The following is a 25272-nucleotide window of genomic DNA, read 5'->3' as shown; positions in this document are numbered from 1 at the left end:
TACCAACAACAGGAGTGGAAGACTGGACCTTTACCCTCTACCTGGACATATTCTAGGCCTATAAAATAAATTGTGGAATGCAATTGGTTGCCTTGTATATGTTGTACTGTTGACCATTGATTGATTGATTGAAAACTTTATTAACAGATTGCAGAATGGGTACAATACAGTACAGCTCAATACACACAATTGTTAAGGGGATGCAGACCAGAGAAAGACTTTCGTCTTGTTTACATCAGGGTCCCCCATTTTCAATTCATCAGGACATATATGACATACATGACATACAGATAGTCAGTACTGCTACATCTATACATTTATGACATACCAGATTTGCAAATACAGTACTGTTTGTGATACAGAAGGAGTCAGGAAAAGGGAGTATATACATTTGACGTAGAAACTGTACATTGGAGGAGGTTGGGTGGGGGGGGTTGGGTACACTGGGATATTGACAACCATACTGGGTAATCTACATTGGAGGTGGTTGGGGGGGGGGGGGGGGGGGCACACTGTATAAACAAGCAAAACTGTACATTGAGGGGGGGGGGGGACACTGTACAAACAAACAAAATTGTACATTGGACTATTGACAAAACCATACTAGGTAAATGACTGTACATTGGAGGGGGTTGGGTTAGGATATTTACAGGGGCCAGTGTTGAATTGCAGTCTCCCGTAGGTGTCCCTTGAGAGAGGTTTTGAAAGTGGGTAGTGATCCACATTCCTTTACAGCTTTGGGTAGGGCGTTCCACATTGATGTGGCATAATTGCGAAACGTGTTTAGTCCCTTATTTGAGCCGAATCTGGGTTTAACATGATTTGTGGAGCTCCCTCTGGTGTTGTGATCGTGGTATTCACTGACCTTTGGGAAGTATTTTGACATGTACATGGGTACCTTGGTCGTGTAGTGTATCTTGTAGACCAGGCCCATTGCAAGTTGCTGTACTCTGTCGTCTACTCTAAGCCAAACTTCTTTCTTGGCTTAATTGAGTAGTTTCTGGCATGATTGATATTAGATTCAACTGTATTGTCATTTGCACAGACTACAAGTACTGAGAAAACGAAATGCAGTTTAGCATCGAACCAGAAGTGCAAAAGAAGCAGTAAAGTGCAGTGTAATTTAACTTACATTATTATGTATAATATATAAATAGAATAAACAGTAAAGGTAGGTATGAATGTGCTAACATATATACAGTATGAACATTAACAGAATGAACAGTATGAAAAGAGTGGTATGAATACGCTAAGATATGTACAGTGTGAACTAGTAACAGTATGAATGTAGTGTTTAAGTTAGTCATGGATGTATTATAAGAGCTCTTATAATACATCAATGGTTACAGTCTGAAATGTAAATGCTAAGAAATGCAGAGTAATAACAGCTTGAGGTATGATATTCACTGCATTTCCATATTCACTTGTGCATGTATATGTGAATGTCTTAACATAAGATAACATTAGGATGTGTGTGTATTTATGACCATAGAAGCACAAGAAAAATATGAATGCATACATACTGTAACTGTTACAGTATGTAACGTTAGCCTATGCATTAATATTTTTCGTAACTGTTCCTAGGTTATGGGAACAGTCCCCACAGACAACAGAAAAACGGATTAATGCTGTCTCTCTGCCACTCCCCAGAAATGCTATTATATATATTGAATATAAAGTGTTGTCAACATGGCTAATGTAAAGTAAAACAATAGTCCTCAGTAGCTAGCATAGTAACGTTCGATATTGCCGCCAGCGCCTAGTGATATCATCATAAGACTCTGATACTAAGGTAACGAACGTTAACTTTACCCATAACTAACGTTACCTAGCTAAACGTACTAGACGTTAGCAATTGTCTACTGTCGTGTCCATAAGTTCCCTGGCAGCCTACTTTGTTGGTGAGGACAAAAGTATACAAGAAAGAGGAGAGAACCATTTTAAATCAGGGCATGTAGAGGAGTTTTTGTATGCAGAGCTTACCGGATCGGTCAGGACCAGCATGAGAGTCAGAGTCTATCATGTTTCGGTGAGTGTAGAAAGGTTTGCAATCCGTGTCACTTGTGTGTGTTGTGGTTGTGGAATATTTTAAATGAGCCAAGACAGTGAACTGTAGAAATTCAGATGAGTCGAATTGTATAATTTTTTTTCTTTTAAGATTTCTGTATAACGTTACACTCTCTTGTCATGTTGATGAGACATAAAGGCCACTGTTGCACGGCCTTAGAGCACCGTTGCTGACTCAACCGGTGTGTTTGTTTGCTTGATTGTACAGGCTGAGAGAAAGAAATAAACCTGTGTTCAACAAAGCGGAGTTCTGGCTGTCCCTTGCATGAACTGAAACACAACGCAGAACCATTTACACCGGTCACACTTGGCTACTAACGTTGCTTAAAAAACAATAACGTTATAAACTATATACACAATATGTCCAACGAAACAATGATTTACATTAGTATTTACAGTGATATCATATGCAGCAAATTAACGTTGTACGATTTAAATTATAAATACAAATATGGTAACATGGTTCATCAGAGCACTCGTGTGTGTTGAGTCAGGGTGACTAAAGCCAGGAGTCTAGGCTGTGGTGACGTCACTCAGCAGCGCCAAAGTTCTGTGTCGTATGGCTCCGCTCGGCGTCACTACTGCACTGTACCTCGCTCGTGCACGCGCACTGAATAAAAAATTCCACAATGTACCTTTACATCCCAACATCCGTCTGACCACACCCCCATCAGCTCACCTCCATAAGCAGGTGTGTGGCCACCCACTCGCCTCCTTCTTCGCTTTCACCACAAGGAAGTGCCTTCGGTAGATCCCCACTTGACGAGGTTGTTAGTAGAAGAAAGTTGGAAAAGAAGAGATACGTTGACATCATATCTTTATTTTCTCTCACTATTTTCGAGAAAATACGGCGATATTGTCTTCGTTACTGGAGTGTCTGGAAGATGATGATCATTCTACACCTCCACCGGTTTTTTCATATTAGGAGTTCACGCCGCTGACATGCTTCCCAACTACAATCCTCCTTGCTGCGGCTGGAATGGGTAAGACCCTCCAGCAACACAGCTGGACTGTAAGACGCACCGCTGTTGTGAGAAGCGGTGGGTTCCAGGTTGGGTGAGTAATGTTTGCTTGCGAGCACCACTTGTCTGTTAGTGCTATGGGGGCTAGCTGACAATGTTTACGAAAATCGGCCCCAGATTAGGGTCCTCTGTTCAGCGGAGGATCTTGGTTTGAAACCCATTATAGTCAACTAGTGGGCCACAACCAGGAACTGGTGATCCCAGGATTCTCTGGACGAGTGGATGCTTCTCTGTCACTGTGTAGGCCCCATCTTTCATATACAAATGAGAGTATACCCTAACGAGGAAATGTTTGCATGGATGTTCGTTATCGGGAGATCCATGTTCAAGTCGGCTGCAACCCAGATGGGACTTGTGCTGGCTCCGCCGGATGTCTGGTAAAATCACCGTTGTAAACTGTGTTGACATCTCTTTTTCTCTTCTCTCTTAAAGGGGAGGAGGGTTTCAGACGGCGACCTGTCGGAAGTGTGGCTTGTTATGTCGTCTGTGTATGAGTTCAGGTGATAGCTGCTTAGCTTGCGTGCTAGTTGTGGCCTACCTGTTAGCCGTGCAGCTGTTAGCTGCGGCGTTAGCTCGCTGTGTTTACCAGGCTGGTATACGTTAGCTTGTGGCTATCAGCCGTTCGCTGTTGAACGTTCTGAGACTATAACATGCTTTAAACACTCTGACTACGACGTCATCTTTGACAGAGGGTGTTAGTCGAACCTACCCGGAGCCCGGCCGGCGAAGACTGCATCAACAAGGAGAACCGTACCGGCGGGATGGAGCAGCGACGCTGCCCGTGTCGTCAACACAGATGCTGTGTTTACTATCGGGGCCCTGTTAGAGACTGCAGTTCGCTTGGTCTGCGCTCACGGTAGGTAAGGTCCCGACTGGACCTTAAACACTTCTTCTTTCTTTCCCTTCTAAATGTTTTGTAAATAACGATGTTTTCCAAAACGAGTGTTGCTGCACTACATTTAGGATTCGACGCAAGTTGTGTGTGAATTGTCTTGTCACTGGTATTAGCTTCTCCATGCAAATCGGGTTGTTTGTTACAGATGTAAAAATGATCTGGTTTGTTGTGTTGAGAAACATCATGTGTGTTCATGTACCGTGTACTCACAACTAAGGGGGTTAAACTAACCTATAAAGCTATGCTTAGTGACATATGAGTGAAGAATGAATTATTTTCTCAGCCTGTAATGACAATGAACAGTGTGTTCACATATTAAAAGGTTTACCTGTTCAACTGGCCGTATTAAGGGTAAGGTAGGAGGGGTGTTCCCCCCGGTTCCCTGGGGACTTCCTCACCCTCCTCTCAGACATGTTGTTTACAATATATTGTGTCACTGTGTGGTGGGATACGATGTAACCCTTAGCTTGATTGCTGGGGTTGTGCTAAAACCGCTTGAGGAACTGTATTTTCCTAAAGAAAAGATTGTTTGGTCACTTTTCGTGTGTGCTTAGCCAGGCCTGTGGCCGATACTAATCGAGAATTGTGTATTCTCTCATTATGAAAAACGTCGTTCCTCTGTAGAGTGTATTGCCATTTTTTGTGATGATAAAGGGTTGTGTGTATCTTGTGATCTACAACTGGGTTGGGTTGGCCACAGAAGCACATGTGTAAGTCTGGTACCGGGGCTCTTAAGGGGGCCCTCTCTATTCTGTGTTTTTTCCTTAGTAAAAATCAGATAGCAGGTTAGCACATGAGCTGTGTGAAGCTGTTAGACGCTTCATGTAGCTGACTATGACTGTGTCATACTCTTTTTTGTCATTACATCGTATCATGGGTGTGGGGTCGTAAAGGGGTGAACTGGTAATCCTTTCCTCCCCTTTTCTGATTGGTCAGGGGTTAAAACCTCCTGTCCTTCAAGGTTCCTGTCACGTTGCTGTTCGGCACGTTACAGGGTAAGAGGGGGGGGGGGGGGGGGGAGGGTGTTTCCTGGTCCCACGCCCTGGAATATTGGGCGTGTGCACCGCAGAAATTCCCCCGCCATAGAGTACGTCACTGTGCGCACTGTACTCTGTTGGTAAGACTTCCGTGTGCTGTTCAGGTCCATATGATGGATCTGTTTCAGGGAGTGGTCAGGGCTCCTCCTCACGAAGCTCCTACTCGGGCAGTCTGTGAGTTAGGACTCTCCTTCCCTGTGAGGGAGCCTCCTCAGAGTTCAGAGCCTCCTCCTCAGATTGTCAAGATGAGTAGAACATCAAAAAGGAGTTCTGCTCTATTGTGTGTGTATTCGATTCAATTCGATTATTGAGTGTATTGGTTCAGTGCCTCCTCCTCGGAGAGCCCTAATCCAAATATTACATAGCTCAATGTTGCAATATATTCTTTTCAATCTATACAGCTCGCGTGGGAAGTCTCTCTGGGGATTTCCGTCTCCTCCCTATGGCGAGGGTGGTGGGATGTAAAAATGTAAAAAGAAATTACCCTCAGCTGCGTCACGTGGGATTCATGTCAGTCTGTGTTTCTTTCTTTTTTAAATAAAAGGAGGAAGGAACATGAAGCACGATGGCTCCGTGTTGTTCTCCCAGGCGACTTGGAGGAACAATGTTTGGTGTCTTGCTAGACTATCCATTGATGTGTTTGGGTCTCGACGCATACATAGTGCTGGCTCGGTGTGTTTCTGTTACAGGATCACACAGGGGCTAAGTGCGCCTTGGTTGCTTGTTAAAACAGCGTTTTTATAGGGCAACTGGGATGGAGTTTTGTCTCTTCCGAGCGCCAGTTTACTAGGTTGTCTCGATGAATTCTCGTTCATATCTGGGGGATGTTAACGGAATAGATCTGAACATAGGTAGAGGGGTCTCACACCCTTGGGGTGGGCCACTGAGCACGGTCTAAATGAGGACCGTCTGGGTGGCGCCCTCTTTTCATGTTTTAGATCGACACGCATACCTACCCCCTCTCCTGGAGTGGGCATATCGGCGTGGTTAGGACACGCTGGTCCAGGTCAGTTAACCCGTTGTCCGCCGGGGATGCAGATCTGCTGTTCTGGTACCCTGAGGGACTTGTGCTTTTTTCGGGGGGAAAAATGCCAGGTCGGTCCGGGTGTCACAGGGTTAGGCGCTATGGAGACCCTTGTTGGGTACATATTGTACTCTGCACTGTCGTAATGGCTTACGGCCATGCCAACCTGTACACGCCCGATCTCGTCCGATCTCGGCCGATCTCGGCCGCTACGCAGGTTTGGTCCTGGTTAGTACTTGGTTGGGAGACCGCCTGGGAATACCAAGTGCGGTGTGCTTGGGGCTGGTTCTCCATTATTTTCGCTCCTCTCTCACGCGTGGTGAAGAGGGGGCTGTTGGGGTGGTCTTGGACCTCCTCTGGTAACCCTGTGCTTCCCGTGCCGCCGTGCCCGGTCCGAAGTAATGTTTCGTCGACCCGTAGGCCTGGAATAACCCTTTTTTGAAAACTGAAACACTTGTACTGCGGTATAGCCAGTTATGCCCGCAGGTGTGTTTTGGAGTTTTTTCTTGAGGGGTTATAGGAACAACCACCGCATAGGGTAACGACAGGGTGGTTGATTCGCTGGTGTGTTGGAGCAGTGTCAACTCCCGGGTTACCCGGTTGAGTGTGCCCCTGCACGTTCATGACGTCTGCCAATCATGTCAGCCTTCTCTGCCTCAACCCCTCTGGGTGGGGAGTTTTTAATGGAGGCTTGGTCATGCAACAACGCCAGCATACGCCCCTTCCGCCGGGGGGGCTGTTCTCAGCTAACTCCTTTGGCGCATGTCTCGTCCGCAGTGCTCCAGGCTCAGGTTACAGCCTGTTGCCTGGTTTCCCCGGTGCGCTGCCTGCTTCCGTTGGTTAACCTTTTTTGTGTGCTTACGGCCATGCTGACTGCCTGTTCTGCAGGGTCAGTGTGCCAGGCGGTGTGCTATTGGGGGGAAAGGGCCCGCTCTTGGAGGGGCCTTGTCCGAATACGCTGGCGATGTGGGGGGCGGTGTCACTAAGTGACCGCCTGGTGGGGTCTTGATGCCTGGCGTCATTGACCTCTCCGGGCCCCCGTTTTCCAGGGGATCCAGTCCCTTCAGTGGGTCTGGGTCTTCCTTCGCGCTCCGCTGCTACGGCCTTGCCACGGGGTTGGGTTTGCTCTTGACCCCGTGATTTCTGGGGGCAGTAACGAGGTTGTTCCTTCCGTTCGTTCCCGGGTGGCATGCGGGTTGTGCGTGTGTGTGGTCGTGGGGTCAAGCCACGGTCTGCTCACCCTGTGCGTTGAGTTGCTTGAGTGCCTCTTCGCACGGTCGGGTCCGTCGCCCTCCCGGGAACCTCCAATAGGGGGGGTGCCCTCCATTATGGGGGGTCGGGGGGGCTCGGTCCTCCCCGATCTGATGGTTGTGGGGGGCCTCAGCGGGGTACATTTGTTGGGCCATGGCTCTCGCTCGGCCTCCCTTGTGCAGTAGTGACGCCGAGCGGAGCCATACGACACAGAACGTTAGGTTATGGCTATAACCAAGTTCTGTTAGTAATGGTGACGCTCGGCGTCAGACGCCGCTTCAGCCCTTGATCTCACCTTGTGGTGAAAGCTTGGGAAGGAGGCGAGTGGGTGGCCACACACCTGCTTATGGAGGTGAGCTGATGGGGGTGTGGTCAGACGGATGTTGGGATGTAAAGGTACATTGTGGAATTTTTTATTCAGTGCGCGTGCACGAGCGAGGTACAGTGCAGTAGTGACGCCGAGCGTCACCATTACTCACAGAACTTGGTTATAGCCATAACCTAACGTTAAGTGTAGTTTGTCAGTGAACGAAAACATAAACGTTGTTATTTAGCTACTTTTATGATTAATTGTGATTTTTTTTCATGTTGAGCTATAGATTGTGGATGAATACACACAGAAAAGTACACCATGCCAATGTTCATGCTTTATTTGCTTTAAACGAGACAATTTAGAAATGGGGCCATTGGAAATACATTGCAATTTCAAGAGGGGTGGACCGCGCGGGAAACAGCAATGACGTAACCACTACACCTCCCTATGGAGTCTGTTCTGTGGTCAACATACCACCTTTTTTTTTAATAAAGAATGCATTAACCCTTTCACTACCACACTACAACAGGTTAACCTTTCACTACCACACTACAGACAGGTGTTAGTGCAAGGGTTAACCTTCTGTAGTGTGGTTGTGAAATGGTTAACCCTTTGTTGTGTGGCAGTGACATGGTTAACCTTCTGTTTTGTTGCAGTGAAAGGGTTAACCCTTTGGTAGTGTGGTAGTGAAATGGTTAAATAGGCAAGCAAAAAAAAAGATGACTCAGGTGCAGGGGGGGGGAGGGGGGGGGGCTCAACCACTGCAGAACATAGATAATGGCCTCCTGATAATGCTAATTGTTGGCTCTCCCCCGAGGGGCCAAATATGTTGATCCACCTCAAGATAGCCAGACCGGGGGCCCAGGGCGGGCACAGACACAGTGTGGAGAGAGCTACTTCATAATTAATACACACACTATTAAATATGCATTATGGCGTGGGGCCAAATATGGATTTCTGTTTTGATTTTCGCTCAGTATAGATGAGATACTATACGAGGCGAGTCATATCGGATAAGACACGAGGCCCCCGCTGCCCTCGGGACTGTAGGAAGGTTGCGGCGCGCGGCCTCCTTCTCCTCGGAGGTGCCCGCGTCTCTCGACAGCTGTTTCTTATTATTTGTCTCTCGAAGAGGGGTTGCCAGAGTTAGTGTCCACGTCCATCTGTGGGATTTTTTTTAACCCTTTCACTACCACACAGCCAAAGGGTTGACCCTTTCACAACCACACTACCAAAGGGTTGACCCTTTCACAACCACACTACCAAATGGTTGACCCTTTCACAACCACACTACCAAAGGGTTGACCCTTTCACAACCACACTACCAAAGGGTTGACCCTTTCACTACCACACTACCAAAGGGTTGACCCTTTCACAACCACACTACCAAAGGGTTGACCCTTTCACAACCACACTACCAAAGGGTTGACCCTTTCACAACCACACTACCAAAGGGTTGACCCTTTCACAACCACACTACAGAAGGTTGACCCGTTCACAACCACACTACCAAAGGGTTGACCCTTTCACAACCACACTACCAAAGGGTTGACCCTTTCACAACCACACTACCGGAGGTTAACCCTTTCACTACCACACTACAGACAGTTAACCCTTTCACAACCACACTACAGCAGGTTAACCCTTTCACTAGTGAAAGGGTTAAGGTCACGCCATATATCTGTCACTGGGGCCAGAGTCCTCGTTTTCACGGAGTCTGTGGATAACAGATATTCTGTGTGCTCAAGAACCACGCTGGGTTCAGAAATTACCACCCGGGCCCCCCCCCCCCCCATGGCGCACCACGTAAAAATATGCATGCTGCGCAATTGCAACGTCCTGGGTTCGAGTCCTGGGTTCGACTGTCCTTTCAATAAAGCACTAAAATGCCCTAAAAATATCTCAAACAAATTAATAAAGAAAGAAAATGACCACCCTAAGAATAGAGATGAAACGCGCTTGGAGTCATTCAGATCATTGAGGAGGAGGGGATGGTGTTGGGTTTGGGGGAGGTGTGTGTGTGTGTGTGTGTGTGTGTGTGTGTGTGTGTGTGTGTGTGTGTGTGTGTGTGTGTGTGTGTGTGTGTGTGTGTGTGTGTGTGTGTGTGTGTGTGTGTGTGTGTGTGTGTGTGTGTGTGTGTGTGTGTGTGTGTGTGTGTGTGTGTGTGTGTGTGTGTGTGTGTGTGTGTGTGTGTGCGCGCGCGAGTGAGTGAAAAAGATATGTAAGTAAGCAGCACCAAACCATGCTCTAGTCTTACCCCTTCTGCTAATGTACATTTACCCTACTCCCACAGAGATGGGATGGCTGTCGATCTCATTATCCCTCTCTCTCTCTTACACACACACACACACACACACACACACACACACATACACACACACACACACACACGCACACACACACATCACAGTGGGCTGGTGTCATGGTCACACACTAGGATGCGTGTCTAACATCTCCAGCCTTTGGAGCCTTCCAACACCCCATCCTGACACACACACACACAAACGCTCACACACACACACACACACACACACACACACACACACACACACACACACACACACACACACACACACACACACACACACACACACACACACACTTCTACCCGCCCACATCTCATAATTCTGCATTATTGATTAGATGCATGTGGTTAGGGAGCATCTAATATCTTAACCCCTTTCAACCCCCCTACCTCACCCACCCCACAACACCCCTTCGCACACCCACCCACCCATACTGGCCCCCTAAACCTCTGCCATTGGTTTCCACCATCGCCCTCCCGCCTCCACGACCAGGGTGGCGATCAATTCACTTTCAATTCAGGAAATGGATTTTCTTTTAACTATCAACTATTGGACCTCTTCAACAACTATTGGAAAACTTTTGCCATGAAAAGGTTGCACTGCTCAACCTATTGACACGTAAATGAGAATGGATGTTCTATCATCAGCTAGTACACAGCTATTTCCATTTAAATTTGGCATAGATTGAATTTAATGTGAATTGATCCCGACCCTGCTTCACACACAAAAGAAAATATCAAGCTGATTATAGTTAGACTGTAGTCCATCCTCTCTCTCTCTTTCTCTCTTTCTTTCTCTCTCTCTCTCTCTCTCTCTCTCTCTCTTTCTCTCTCTCTTTCTCTCTCTCTTTCTCTCTCCCTCTCTCTCTCTCTTTCTCTTTCTTCAAGTTCAAGTTTCTTTATTAGTTGTCATGCAGAAATACAGGATACTTTTGTATGAAATGCGTCTTTCTGTTATGCTCCTGAGAGTGTGCTAGGTAAAAAATAGATAATTATAATAAGTATAAAATAGAAAGTCAAGTACTTAAACGGGGGGACCCTGGGCGACCCTGATGTAAACAAGACGAAAGTCTTTCCCTGGTCTGCATCCCCTTAACAATTGTATGTATTGAGCCGTACTGTATTGTACCCATTCTGCAATCTGTTCATTCATTCATTCAATCAAACATGTGTAAACAAGACAAACATGTTCAATATACATATGTACAATATACAATGCAGAGTAGTTACAGTACAATAGTACTGTTACAGTAGTTACAGTACAATATAACCTCCCTAACCACAATATAACCTCCTTAACCACATGCAACCTCTCTTTCTTTCTCTCTGTTTCTCTTTCTCTTGACATAAGACTTGGGTGATGATCACACACTGAGATGCATGTGGTTAGAGCCTGTAGACCCCCCCCCCCCCCCCACACACACACACACCAGTACACCAACCCACACAAACGCATAGGAAAATGGTTTAAAATTGATTAGCATCCAACCTCTCCTATCTCTTGATTAGTAGAGTGGAATGAAGCTCCCCTACAGGCGTTGCATTTTCATAATGTCAGGTAATTAAACCCCAGTGATCTAATAGGTCAAGGAGTATAGTACCGTGTCTCCAGGAGAGATAGAGCTGTTGCACAGGTTATATAAGCAGCATACTATTAGCTTTCTCTCAGAGTAGACATCATGTTCTATTGATTGATTGATTGATTGATTGATTGATTGATTGATTGATTGATTGATTTAAAACTTTATTAACAGATTGCAGAATACAGGTACAATACAGTACGGCTCAATACATACAATTGTTAAGGGGATGCAGACCAGAGAAAGGCTTTCGTCTTGTTTACATCAGGGTCCCCCATTTTCAATTCACCATAACATGTATGACATACAAGACATACAAATATACAGTACTGTTACATCCAGACATTTATGACGTACAAGACATACAAATATACAGTACTGGGAGACAGCGTTTCTAAAAGAGAGTATATACATTTGAGGGGGAAGAAGCTGTACATTGTAGGGGGTTGGGTGGGGGGGGGGGTTGGCTATTTACAGGGGCCAGTTTCGAATTGCAGCCTCCCGTAGGTGCTCTTTGAGAGCGGTTTTGAAGGTGGGTAGCAGCATAATATTAGCTTGCTCTGAGAGTAGGCATCACGTCCTATAAGCAGGATAATATTAGCTTGCTCTGAGAGTAGGCATCACGTCCTATAAGCAGCATAATATTAGCTTGCTCTGAGAGTAGGCATCACGTCCTATAAGCAGCATAATATTAGCTTGCTCTGAGAGTAGGCATCACGTCCTATAAGCAGCATAATATTAGCTTGCTCTGAGAGTAGGCATCACGTCCTATAAGCAGGATAACAGAAAAGAAAGATGAAGAAGGAGAAACTGGACATATTACATGGTAGAAACATTGTGTGCCATGTTGTTTCACTAAGTCCATACATTTCAAGCATCAGTGATGTCACTTTTGGAATGAATGTGTTTCATCCACCTGCTCCTCTAGCTCCGCCGTGGGCAGTTGAGGGCGCAGGTCGGTGGATCGCAGAGCCAAATAAACAGAGGCTACGACAGGAAACATCTCAGTCATCACAGGAAAAACCTGGAAAAGCTGGCTTTGTGAACGTGCCAGTGTGTTGTCAGTACGTCTCTTGTGCTTTTGTATGGGTGAGTGTGTGCGCACAACAAAAGAAGCACCCCCCCCTGTGAAACACACATTCTGTAGTTGGAGAGCTTCCTTTGTTCTTGTGCCTACACTCATATCTGTGGCTCTCAGTCGAGAACAATGCAAAGCACTAATGGCGCTAATGCCATTGAAAGGTGTGAAAGGTGAGAGTGACCTCTGACAGCACCTCTCAGCTTCACCAGCAGCGTGAATGGACACACACACACACACACACACAACCACAATATTTTTGTTTTGGCCATAGGGGAGCGTTTCCCTGATACTACACATTCATTACATTCATACATATCTGTATGATAACCATGTACAATAATACTAGAATACTGTGTATACCATATATATATATATATATATATATATATATATATATATACACAACTATTGGATATATTGATTACACTTGCTTACTTGCTCATATTCTTATTTTCAGAGTTAATTATATTGTTTACACTGTTTTATTGCCTATATTTATGTATTATACTATTACCATGCCCGTGCCTGTACTTGATTGATTGATTGAAAAGTTTATTAACAGATTGCAGAATGGGTACAGTACAGTACAGCTCAATACATACAATTGTTAAGGGGATGCAGACCAGAGAAAGACTTTCGTCTTGTTTACATCAGGGTCCCCCATTTTCAATTCATCATAACATATATGACATACATGACATGCAGATAGACAGTACTGCTACATCTATACATTTATGACATATCAGATTTGCAAATACAGTACTGTTTGTGATACAAAAGTGTCCAGAAAAGGAGTGTATATACATTTGGCGTAGAAACTGTACATTGGAGGAGGTTGGTTGGGTGGGGTGGGGTTGGGTGGGTTGGGTGAGGGCTGTACATTGGAGGTGGGGGGGGGGGGGGGGGGGTTGGGTAGGGGACACACACACATTTTACACTGTACATTGGAATATTGACAAAGCCTTACTTGGTCATTTATTGTACAACTAGGTTAGGACATTTGTAGGGGCCAGTTTCGAATTGCAGTCTCACGTAGGTGTTTTTTGAGAGTGTTTTTGAAAGTGGGTACCCCCCCCCCCCACTTTCCTCATGCTGTTATGACGCCCAAATTTCCCCAAGGGGATCAATGGAGGAATATCTTATCTTATCTTTTATATGCATATATCCCTGTTCACTTACCTGTATACATGTCTTTGATTTGATTTGATTTGATTACGGATCCCCATTAGCTGGTGCCATAGCAACCAGCTAGTCTTCCTGGGGTCCACACAAAAAAAACATACAAAAACAATTATTGTTGCAAAACAAAATAATTAAGTCAGTACTCGACACACAATGCATAATGAAGCTAATAAATAAGATAGCTAAAATGACATGCGAGCAAAGAAACAGAAAACAAAAAAACAAAACAAAAATACTTTACAGTGTTAAATACAATTTAAGATTATTTTAAAAAGTAAATTGACTGTAAATGCAGCAGTCACTTTATCACTTGACAGGAATGTCTTGTGTTCGATTTTTTTTTTTTGCTTCGAAAAGAATATATATTATATTGTACTGTAACTACTGTAACAGTACTATTGTACTGTAACTACTCTGCATTGTATATTGTACATATGTATATTGAACATGTTTGTCTTGTTTACACATGTTTGATTGAATGAATGAATGAAAACTTTATTTAACAGATTGCAGAATGGGTACAATACAGTACGGCTCAATACATACAATTGTTAAGGGGATGCAGACCAGGGAAAGACTTTCGTCTTGTTTACATCAGGGTCGCCCAGGGTCCCCCCGTTTAAGTACTTTACTTTCTATTTTATACTTATTATAATTATCTATTTTTTACCTAGCACACTCTCAGGAGCATAACAGAAAGACGCATTTCATACAAAAGTATCCTGTATTTCTGTAGGTCTACTCTATACTCTCTACTGTAGGTCTACCCTACTGTAGGTCTACTCTCTACTGTAGGTCTACTCTCTACTGTAGGTCTACTCTCTACGCTCTACTGTAGGTCTACTCTCTACTGTAGGTCTACTCTCTACGCTCTACTGTAGGTCTACTCTCTACGCTCTACTGTAGGTCTACTCTCTACTGTAGGTCTACTCTCTACTGTAGGTCTACTCTCTACTCTCTACTGTAGGTCTACTCTCTACTGTAGGTCTACTCTCTACTGTAGGTCTACTCTCTACTCTCTACTGTAGGTCTACTCTCTACTGTAGGTCTACTCTCCTGTAGGTCTAATCTCTACTGTAGGTCTACTCTCTACTCTCTACTGTAGGTCTACTCTCTACTGTAGGTCTACTCTCTACTCTCTACTGTAGGTCTACTCTCCTGTAGGTCTACTCTCTACTCTACTGTAGGTCTACTATCTACTGTAGGTCTACTCTCTACTGTAGGTCTACTCTCTACTCTCTACTGTAGGTCTACTCTCTACTGTAGGTCTACTATCTACTGTAGGTCTACTCTCTACTGTAGGTCTACTCTCTACTGTAGGTCTACTCTCCACCTTCAAATCCAGCTCAAAACCTACCTGTTCTCCCAAGCATTCAACCTTCCTTACCCATAACCACCCTCCTCCAACTCACCACCATTTCCCCCTGCCCCACGTTCTCTCCTGCCCCCCCCCCCCCCCCCACCCCCCTTGGTTTTCCCTTACTCTCCTCCCGACTGTCTCCCCTACTCACTCCCGTATTTGTTATCCGTTACTCGTGGTTTTATGTTCCTGTGTATTTCTTATTGTCCTCCGTTTCCCTGTGGTTCTATGTTTCTTTGTTTTTTTTGTTTCTTTTTTGCCTATTGTCAGCGACTTTGGGTCTTTGAAAAACGCTATACAAAATAAATGAATTATTATTATTATTACTCGTACTGTAGGCCTATTCGTGCGTGGTGCGGCTACGCCGTGTTGTCCAAATCCAGAGGTTTTTCTTGAGAAATGACGAGGACATAATTGGGGTAAATAGAGTTGACTGATCATAATAATAATAGTCACTGCCTTTAAGTCATTAAAAGGCTACGTTGATGTGTGATTCTCCCCCTCTGCCCGCTGTGTGAACCGCACATCAAACGCATCATATACCTACCTCCCTCTCCAGCAACACCCAACTTAACGGACGCATTCTAATCCCTTCTAATCTTGCGCGCCAGGGATGTCTCTATCTGACAGTGGCTGGCGCCCGAAGTGCTAATGGCCTCATGTTTAATTATATCTTCTGCGGTTAGCTAGGCCTTTCTGTGTGCCGCTACCTACCTCCCACTGAACCAGTAAACAGTGGCCGATGCGGGGGAAGGGAGTTCGGTGGTAGTGGTGGTGGTGAGGAAGGGGAGGGGGGGGGGGTCACTGGTACAACACAGAGCTAGGTTTCTCGAATGATTGGCTCTGGGAACTGAGCACAGGCTATGGCTCTGTTTTTAGACATCTTATCTGTGCCGTGCCGCATTTGTGTGTGCGTGCGTGCGTTTGTGTCCGTGTGTGTGTGTGTGTGTCTGTGACAGCTCTGACTGTCAGTCCACCCCCAAATCCAAAGATCCCAGCCTTTTGTCTGTCTGGCTGTCTGTCTCTGTCCGATCAGATGCATTTAAATGAGCCTCTCTAGGCTCACATGCAACCCGGTAGGTATTTGTAAATATTATTTTAGAGCGAGAGATATGTTGTGATATTACAGAGTGGTGTTTGTAAGGTGCTTTATAAAGAAAATACATGAATAACAAGCACACCTTACAAAGCTTGTGATAAGACAGTTCTAGCTTGGTAAAGGTGCATACCGTGTATCTTAAGGTTCCCCGAGCTTGTTCTAATTTAGGAAAAACTGCTTTCTCTTTTAGTGCTCCATACTCTTAGAGCTTTAATTAATAACCATCGTATGCCATTTTGTAACTGTTTTTAGTCTGCGTTTCCTGTTTCTTGTTTCCTGTTTTTATCTTAAGTATTGTGCTTGTTTTTATCTGTGTGTTTTATTCGATCTCTTTTAATTGCATACTCAACGTCACTGTAGACGAGGGAACCTCACTGTCCCTCGAGTTTAAATAAAGGTTGAATGACTTAATTCATTGATTTTGTGTCGTCCCCTCTCTTCCTCTCCCCTCTCTTCCTCTCCCCTCTTCCCCTCCCCTATCTTCCCTTCCCCTCTCTTCCCCTCCCCTCTCTTCCCCTCCCATCTCTTCCTCTCCCATCTCTTCATATCCCCTCTCTTCCTCTCCCATCTCTTCATATCCCCTCTCTTCCTCTCCCCTCTCTTCCTCTCCCCTCTCTTCCTCTCCCATCTCCTCATATCCCCTCTCTTCCTCTCCCCTCTCTTCCTCTCCCCTCTTCCTCTCCCCTCTCTTCCTCTCCCCCCTCTTCCTCTCCCCTCTCTTCCTCTCCCATCTCTTCATATCCCCTCTCTTCCCCTCCCCTCTTCCTCTCCCCTCTCTTCCTCTCCCATCTCTTCATATCCCCTCTCTTCCCCTCCCCTCTTCCTCTCCCCTCTCTTCCTCTCCCCTCTCTTCCCCTCCCCTCTCTTCCCCTCCCGTCTCTTCCCCTCCCTCTCTTCCTCTCCCCTCTCTTCCCCTCCCCTCTTCCCCTCCCCTCTCTTCCCCTCCCGTCTCTTCCCCTCCCCTCTCTTCCTCTCCCCTCTCTTCCCCTCCCCTCTTCCCCTCCCCTCTCTTCCCCTCCCGTCTCTTCCTCTCCCGTCTCTTCCTCTCCCCTCTCTTCCTCTCCCCTCTCTTCCCCTCCCCTCTTCCCCTCCCCTCTCTTCCTCTCCCCTCTCTTCCTCTCCCATCTCTTCCCCTCCCATCTCTTCATATCCCCTCTCTTCATATCCCCTCTCTTCCTCTCCCCTCTCTTCCTCTCCCCTCTCTTCCTCTCCCATCTCTTCATATCCCCTCTCTTCCCCTCCCCTCTTCCTCTCCCATCTCTCCATATCCCCTCTCTTCCCCTCCCCTCTCTTCCTCTCCCCTCTCTTCCTCTCCCCTCTCTTCCTCTCCGTCTCTCCCCCACTTCTTATCACTGTTTAATAAAGCATAATAACCAGATAGGTAGAACCCCTCCACTGTAAAGCGGTGGATGATTAGACCGCTGTAATTGCTTTCAATGAGCCGCGTGCTTCATGTAACTTAACCTCTCTGTCCTGTTGCCAGGGAAGGAATCTGCCACGGCGGAATGTCCCACACCGCTGCGTGATCTACATCTGTTTACCATTTTAAATATCACCACTCATCCTCTTCTCTTTCTGCTCCTTTTTCAGCAAACAGCAGTCTTCTGGGAGGAGGGGGAGGTGAGTGATTTTGTTTCTCTTTGCTTATTTCTTCGCCCCCACCACCCACGTCATGCCCCCTGCCGTTCGGCTCCAACGGTATTAAAGCAATTAATGTTACACTCATCAAATCAGGCATATGGAACGCACGTATTCCTCGGTGGGTCGACGGTAGATTTTAGTGTCTGTTTCGCTCCCGGCGCTTCTGTTAAACGCGACGAACGCGAGGGGCCCAACACGTCAGGACACGGCGCGGAGAGCGACCTTGCATCCGCGCCGCGGCGAGACACACGGCCATTGCTTTATACCGGGGCCTGCCGGAGATCATCACCGTCAAAGGAGCGGCGAGGCGAGGCGACCGTGGTGCGCGAGCGGTGCTGGGGAGGGGGAGGGGCTGGTACAACCCCCCCCCCCCCCCCCATCCCACCGTTCCTCTTTTAGAAGTCGGGACTCTCGCTGTGACATGATTGAAATAATCGTTTCTTCTCTGAGCACGGGGGTGCGGGGGAGGGGTACGAACAAAACCCAATTAGATGTGGAATGTTGATCTTTGAGCGGTAAGGGACTGTATGGTGTCTAGGAATGTGAATGGGCAATGGGATAAGGTCATTGCTTCAATGCTTCATCCTCCTGTCTGTTTATCCATCTGTGTTGGCTGTCACTTCACATGTGTCCCGCCTCTGCCCCGGCCCCCTCCCGGCCCGCCGCCGGTTCTGTACTGTATGTGTTTAATCTGAGAAGGCAATGGACCGTGACATTATCGGTCCCCTAGATGATGTCACACGCTCCCTCTTCATCTCACGGTGCAGCGCTCACCGTGCACGGTTTGCGGTTAAGTCGAAGAAATCCTAACACCAAACATGTCTATGTAAAATCCAAGCATATAGTCATTATACGTTATATTTATTTTGATTTCTTTCCTGGGGCTAGTAAGAGCTTATTTTGTAATTCATGATAGGCAACAACACATTCTAGTTGTGTTTTTCCACCGCTGTGAAGCACTTTGAGCTGAAACTATTGTATGAAAGGTGCTATACTAATAAAGATTATTATTATTATTAAATAGCCAATGTACAAATGTAGAAAATGCTATGTTAACTTATCTTGCGCATGCATCATTAACTGATACTGTACCACTTCAATCATCAGGGAAAACCCCTCCCACCCACTATACACAGACTTGGCTGACAGGAGGAACATGTTCAGTGCTAGGCTCACACTACCCAAATGCAGCACTGAACGGCACAGGAAGTCCTTCATTCCAACAGCCATCAGACTATACAACGCATCACTGTGCCTCACTGCATCACTGAGCACAGGGTGGCAGTTACCATCTTCCTGGACTTAGTTCGAAACAGCACTGTGCAATACTACACCTACTGTAGACCTCAGTATATTTTTACTGTATTTATTTACTGTATATTTTATTCCATTTTTATTCTATTTTACTCTACTCTTATCCTAGGCAACTTGATTTGATTCGTTTTATTATTCTAATTCGTGACCTGTTCTGTCTCAATGTTTAAATGTTGAGCGATTTGCAGTGTCAAATGTCCCACGGGATAATAAAAGTATTTCTATTCTATTCTATTCTATTTAAAATGTACCCCTCTATGAATGATACCACTGTATACTTTAAATGCTGCAATATTGGAAGAGAACTGATCTTTCGCACTAAACAACGGACAGGTAAGGAAAAAGGCTGAAATGTGGTCAAACCAGAAATCTGTCAACTCCATGCAGACATCGTCCATTAGAGTGTCTACATAGAGCTGTTGAAACCCCATTCACATCTAATCACGCTGCCTGGAGTGGCCTCTTCATCTTATCTGATGGATGTTTAAGATTCCAGACGCCGCCGCCATTGTTGCGTTGTGGCGTGCCGTCCGTAGATCTGTATCTGTGACACGGAGCGGTCCGGGGGTTAATGCGCTGATCACCGCCGCCCCCGGGGGAGAGCCTGCCTGATTGAGATCAATGGTCACTCACATGCATCTCTATAAAGCAAGGCGGGGAACCATGCGGAGCCACCTGCCAATGATATCTAATGCAGTGCAACGCACACCACCCCTCTGATTGGTATCTCAATTGGCTCGGTGTTGATTTACCACACGTAGAGAAACACGAGGAGCAATTTTCTTTGCTACTATGTTTCCATGATTGCTATTTCGTGGTGAATGTTTTTTTCTCCTCTTTTTACACAGTCGTATTAATATCGGCGGCTGATTCAGGGTTATCGATTGATCCAGTCCAAATACAGAGCGGTTCTAGCGTGGTATTCTGTACAGAGCAGTTATATGTATGAGCGTCTTTGAGCACCTGGAAAAGCGCTATATAAAATAGATCCCTAATTATTATTATTATTATTATTATTATTATTATTATTATTATTATTATTATTATTATTATTATTATTATTATTATTATTATTATTATTATGTACAGGACACACAGATGTTCGAAATACCTGGTCTCTCAGACTCTCTGTGTTAGCATGTACAAGTATTTTCTATTTTATTTGCACAGCAAATTATCTTTGTATTTTATGTTGTTTATATTTATTGTTCGAAATAAATGATTAATTCAATATATTCCTTTATTGATCCCCGTGGGGAAATTCAGGAAGGATCGCCTGGGAAATAAAACAAGGGTTTATGAATACTAGGATGAATATGTATAAAAAATTAAGCTGGATGGTCAGATGATCAGAACAAATACTGTGATGATAACAAATATAGTGCAAATAGTGATGAAAATGTGTGCCACGTGAGCCACAGGATGAGTAACTGGCAGCAGCTCTAGTGTTCGCTGTATTCTGTACAGAGCGATTCTAGAGTGGTATTCTGTACAGAGTGACTCATGGTATGGTATGGTATCCTATGGTATGGTATGGTATGGTATGGTAATAGTATGGTTGCATACAACAAGTGCTTATGGTTGGTGCTGTTGGACGTGTAGGGGGTGGGATGAGTAAGTTCACAGCCCAGACTTTTTGGAGGCAGAGGGGAGAGAGTTCAGCCTCCTGACAGCCTGGATGGATAAAGCTGTTACTCAGTCTGGTGGAGCTGGCTCCGAGGCTCCGGTATCTCCTCCCAGATGGCAGGAGACTGACTAGGCTGGTGTGAGGGATGTGTGCGGACACTCTAGGCATGTGTTGTAAAAGTCCTAGAGGGTAGTTGAGTAGAAGAAGAAGTCTTTATTTGTCATGCAGATGAACACACAAATGCGAGATGGGCGACACACAGGAACACACACACACACACACACACACACACACACACACACACACACACACACACACACACACACACACACACACACACACACACACACACACACACACCGAGCAGGGGCTGCGCCCCGGTAACCAATCCAAGTGCTCCTGTTCGTCTTACTGGAACTCTGCACTTTACACTTTATATATATATATGTATTTAAATTATTAATCCTCCACTGCACTATTTTTGTCAGCATTTATGAAAAAATGCATACACTGTAATGCCACAACAATTACCAATGTGTTTTACGCAAATGGCTTAATAAAGGAATCTGAATCTGAATCTGATGCGAGTGTTAGCGATCTGTTCTGCATGTTTTTCCATTGGGTCTCTTTTTATGGAGGGGGAACCCTTGCGAGCACGGGGAGAGCATTCAAACTCCTCACAGAAAGGCCCGGGAGATCCCCGGATAGTAATTCAATACCAATCTCCTTTTGTTTTCCCTACATTTAGGGCTAGATCCACAAAGAATGGATTGCACGGTGCTAATTGCACCCTTACTTGAAAATGGGGGACCCTGATGTAAACAAGACGAAAGTCTTTCTCTGGTCTGCATCCCCTTAACAATTGTGTGTATTGAGCCGTACTGTATTGTACCCATTCTGCAATCTGTTAATAAAATGTTCATTCAATCAATCTCCTGTGCGGTGATTGATTGAATGAAAATGTTATTAACAGATTGCAGAATGGGTACAATACAGTACGGCTCAATACACACACTTGTTAAGGGGATGCAGACCAGAGAAAGACTTTCGTCTTGTTCGTCTTTGTGGATCTAGCCCTTAGTCATTTAGTCATTTTCTCTGACGAGACCCACAACGGTCTGGATCCTCACCAACCGTGGTCTCCCAGTGAGGAAGTCTAGTATCCAATTACAGAGGGAGCTGTTCAGGTCCAGCAGGTCCAGTTTCCTTATCAGCTGCTGAGGGAGCGTGATGATGTTGAATGCTGAACTGAAAGGGGTGCAGGGAGAAAGGATTTTATGTGGTACATGACTAGCCTCTCAAAGCACTTTGTCACGCTAGAGGTCAGTGCGACATGGCACTATAGTCATCGAAGCGGGATGGGAGTGACGTCTTTGGCATCAGGTACAATGAGGTGGTTTCTTTGAAGCAACTTGACCCAAGGAGGTGTTGACGATGTCTGTGAGGACGCCTTTGAGCTCTTCTCCTGCGCAGTCTTTAGTTTATTTATTTAGCACATTATTTAAAAAGAAAAAACAGTGCTAGGAGGGAACGAAGCCCAAAGGGCTTGCACAAAGCTCCACTCCCATCCCATTGTCCATAAACATATATGAACGAAATACATGTAAACATGGTCTAGAAAATAAACTCAAAACAAGATCAGAGACATAAGGCAGACACTATAGCGAAAACATGGAAGATTGACACGAGCCAATAACAACACATTTTTATTTTAATTTTTTTGAACACACAGCCAGGTTTGTTGTCCCGACCGGCAGCCTTGTGGGCTTTAAACGCGGAGAGCGATTTCTTCATGCCGGCTGAGGAAAGGCACCAAAGCCTGGTCGCTGAAAGAGGGTGGCGTCTTTTGCATAGGTGTGTTGTCTAGTGCTTCAAAACATGCAAAGTAGGGCTGACCTTCACATTTTTTTGGGAATTTGAAGCTTCGGGGCCGAGATTCGATTTTAATTCGAAGCTTCGAGATAAAAATATATATATATATTTTTAAATACATTTTATTTAATTTTTTTATTTTGTTGTTGTTGTGGGGCTTGTACAGCACTTTGTTCAACTTTGTCAGTTTAAACCTTTTTAAATCTTATACAAATGAAACACTTTGCTTTCATGAAATATTGTAAGCCGTCATTTGAGGCTTTATAAAAGCAGCACAACCTCACAGTCCGACCTCATATTAACACTTTGAGACCCAGTCCGTGTTTTCCTTTTTACCGAATACCCACATCCACTCCAATGTTAACGTTAATATCGCCTAATCTATGTTTTAAATTATGTGTCTAATCCGCCCGTCGCTTATCAAAGACTCATTTTCCAGTCAACATTGTCATGGCAGATTGTTTTTTTATCGCTTCATTTCCGTTTGATAGCATTTTGAAAATCACTCGTTTTCGCGGAAAAAACAACACATTCTATGATAATCGCCTTTTACTGGAATATTCTAGAACGTTGTAATTTTTCGGCCTATTTATGAATAGTTTTCAAATAAACGCTAGATGATCGATAGTATATGTGTATGCATGCACGCTCGTGCCGCCAGTTGAAAATCGATTCTCCTATTTCCTGACCGCGAGCAGAGTCAAACAGCTAGCCTATCACCATAATCACATAATCCGTGAAAACGGGTCTGATTATCCTAATACTGATAACATAGATACCTTACCTGAGATCAGATGGTATCCAAATGGTTTATTCCAATTCCCGATCGCCATTCGAAAAAATCGCTCATTTGATTGATCCATCGTGTATACAGTAAAACACATATTCCCCGCGGCTCGGAGGCTCCAGAGTGAACTCTGGTAGACCCCGGTTACATGAGTGAGAAGTAAAATGTGGAGTGCGGGGTGTTTTTTCCCATTAATTTTCATTGAGTACAATCCAAAAGGGTGATTTACCATCTGGGAGACGATAGGGGGCACTTTTTTCACATCTGAGCGCCTGGGGTGACTGGATCTCCAACGGTAGGCTCGCTTGATGCAATATGATTTCAGATCGATAATATAAAAAAAAACGAATAAAACGAATATTCTCGTGAGTGGGCATTCAACCCGGGGGGTAATAACACGAGAAAACTCGTGGGTGGCATTCAAAGTGCTGCTTGTTGTAATTAACAAAGAGGCAGAGTTGATTTTGCACAAATTCTTTTTATTTCTTTTATATATATTTAATTTTTATTTTCATATTCGAATCCCATGCCCATCGAACGAAGCTTCGAAGTATTTAAGACAGCCCTAGTGCAAAGAAGTTGTGGAGTGGGTTCAGGGGAGAGATGTGGCCTCACAGGCCTGTAGTGGAGGTTTACTTCAGGGGAGAGATGTGGCCTCACAGGCCTGTGGTAGAGGTTCACTTCAGGGGCGAGATGTTGCCTCACAGGCCTGTGGTGGAGGTTCACTTCAGGGGCGAGATGTTGCCTCACAGGCCTGTGGTGGAGGTTCACTTCAGGGGCGAGATGTTGCCTCACAGGCCTGTGGTGGAGGTTCACTTCAGGGGCGAGATGTTGCCTCACAGGCCTGTGGTGGAGGTTCACTTCAGGGGAGAGAGGTTGCCTCACAGGCCTGTGGTGGAGGTTCATGGTCCGTGATGATCTGGAAACCATGCCACAAATAAATAAATAAATAAATAAAAAGGCTAAAAATGGAGTCACCACAAAAGCCAAGGTTAGGTTTTGACTATAAAGTGAGGCTTCTTGGCTTTGCCAGGTGGTTTTGAAATTAGGTGCCTTTTCCAAAGCACATTATTGATGAGATAAGACCCAAGAGGTACAGTGGCATTCTCTGGCCCACAGCCCACTACCCATATTACGTTTCCGTTTGGCAGGTGAGCCCACATGGACGTTGGAATATTCCTGTTTCCCCAACATTTAACTTGTATGTCAAGATTGTGATTTATAGTGTGTCATATTGTTGATTGTAGTCAAGCTGCCTTTGTCCGCTCGACAGTTGGTTCAAAATAACAATATTAACAATCGGATATTATCACAATCATCTTGATTTGTTCTGCCCATGTCACATGGTTAGGAAAGGCTGCTATAGACATTAGATTCCTTGTGTGGAGGTACAGGCTCACTATTACCATGACATAGAAAATATTTTACGCAAATGTCAAACACCACCACAACAACTGCAGTGGAATTTTAATTGTAGCTTGCCATGTTTGGGAGTGAAGCCTGTTTATACTCAATTGACTGCCATTATCGCTAATCCTGACAATATGCTCGAGTCGGGAGTTCCAATTAAGCAGGCAGCCAGAAGCCTCTTGGCAAACCTGGTCACGTTGACCATGACAGCTCGTGGTTATATTATGGTTTTACGCCACATTAGAGAGTTCATTGCACAATATGAAAGGTATATGTGATAAAACTGCAACTCGCTTTGTTTTTATTGTGCTTCCCTGACGAAGGACGAGAAGCTAATAATTGTAACCAGCTGTGTGCCGGGTGACGAGAGATCAGCTTTTATCTGGCAAAACAGAGACCTGACGG

This window comes from Notolepis coatsorum, assembly GCF_963971535.1.
Source record: "Notolepis coatsorum genome assembly, chromosome: 9".
NCBI lineage: Eukaryota > Metazoa > Chordata > Actinopteri > Aulopiformes > Paralepididae > Notolepis > Notolepis coatsorum.
This window is presented reverse-complemented; position numbering follows the sequence as displayed.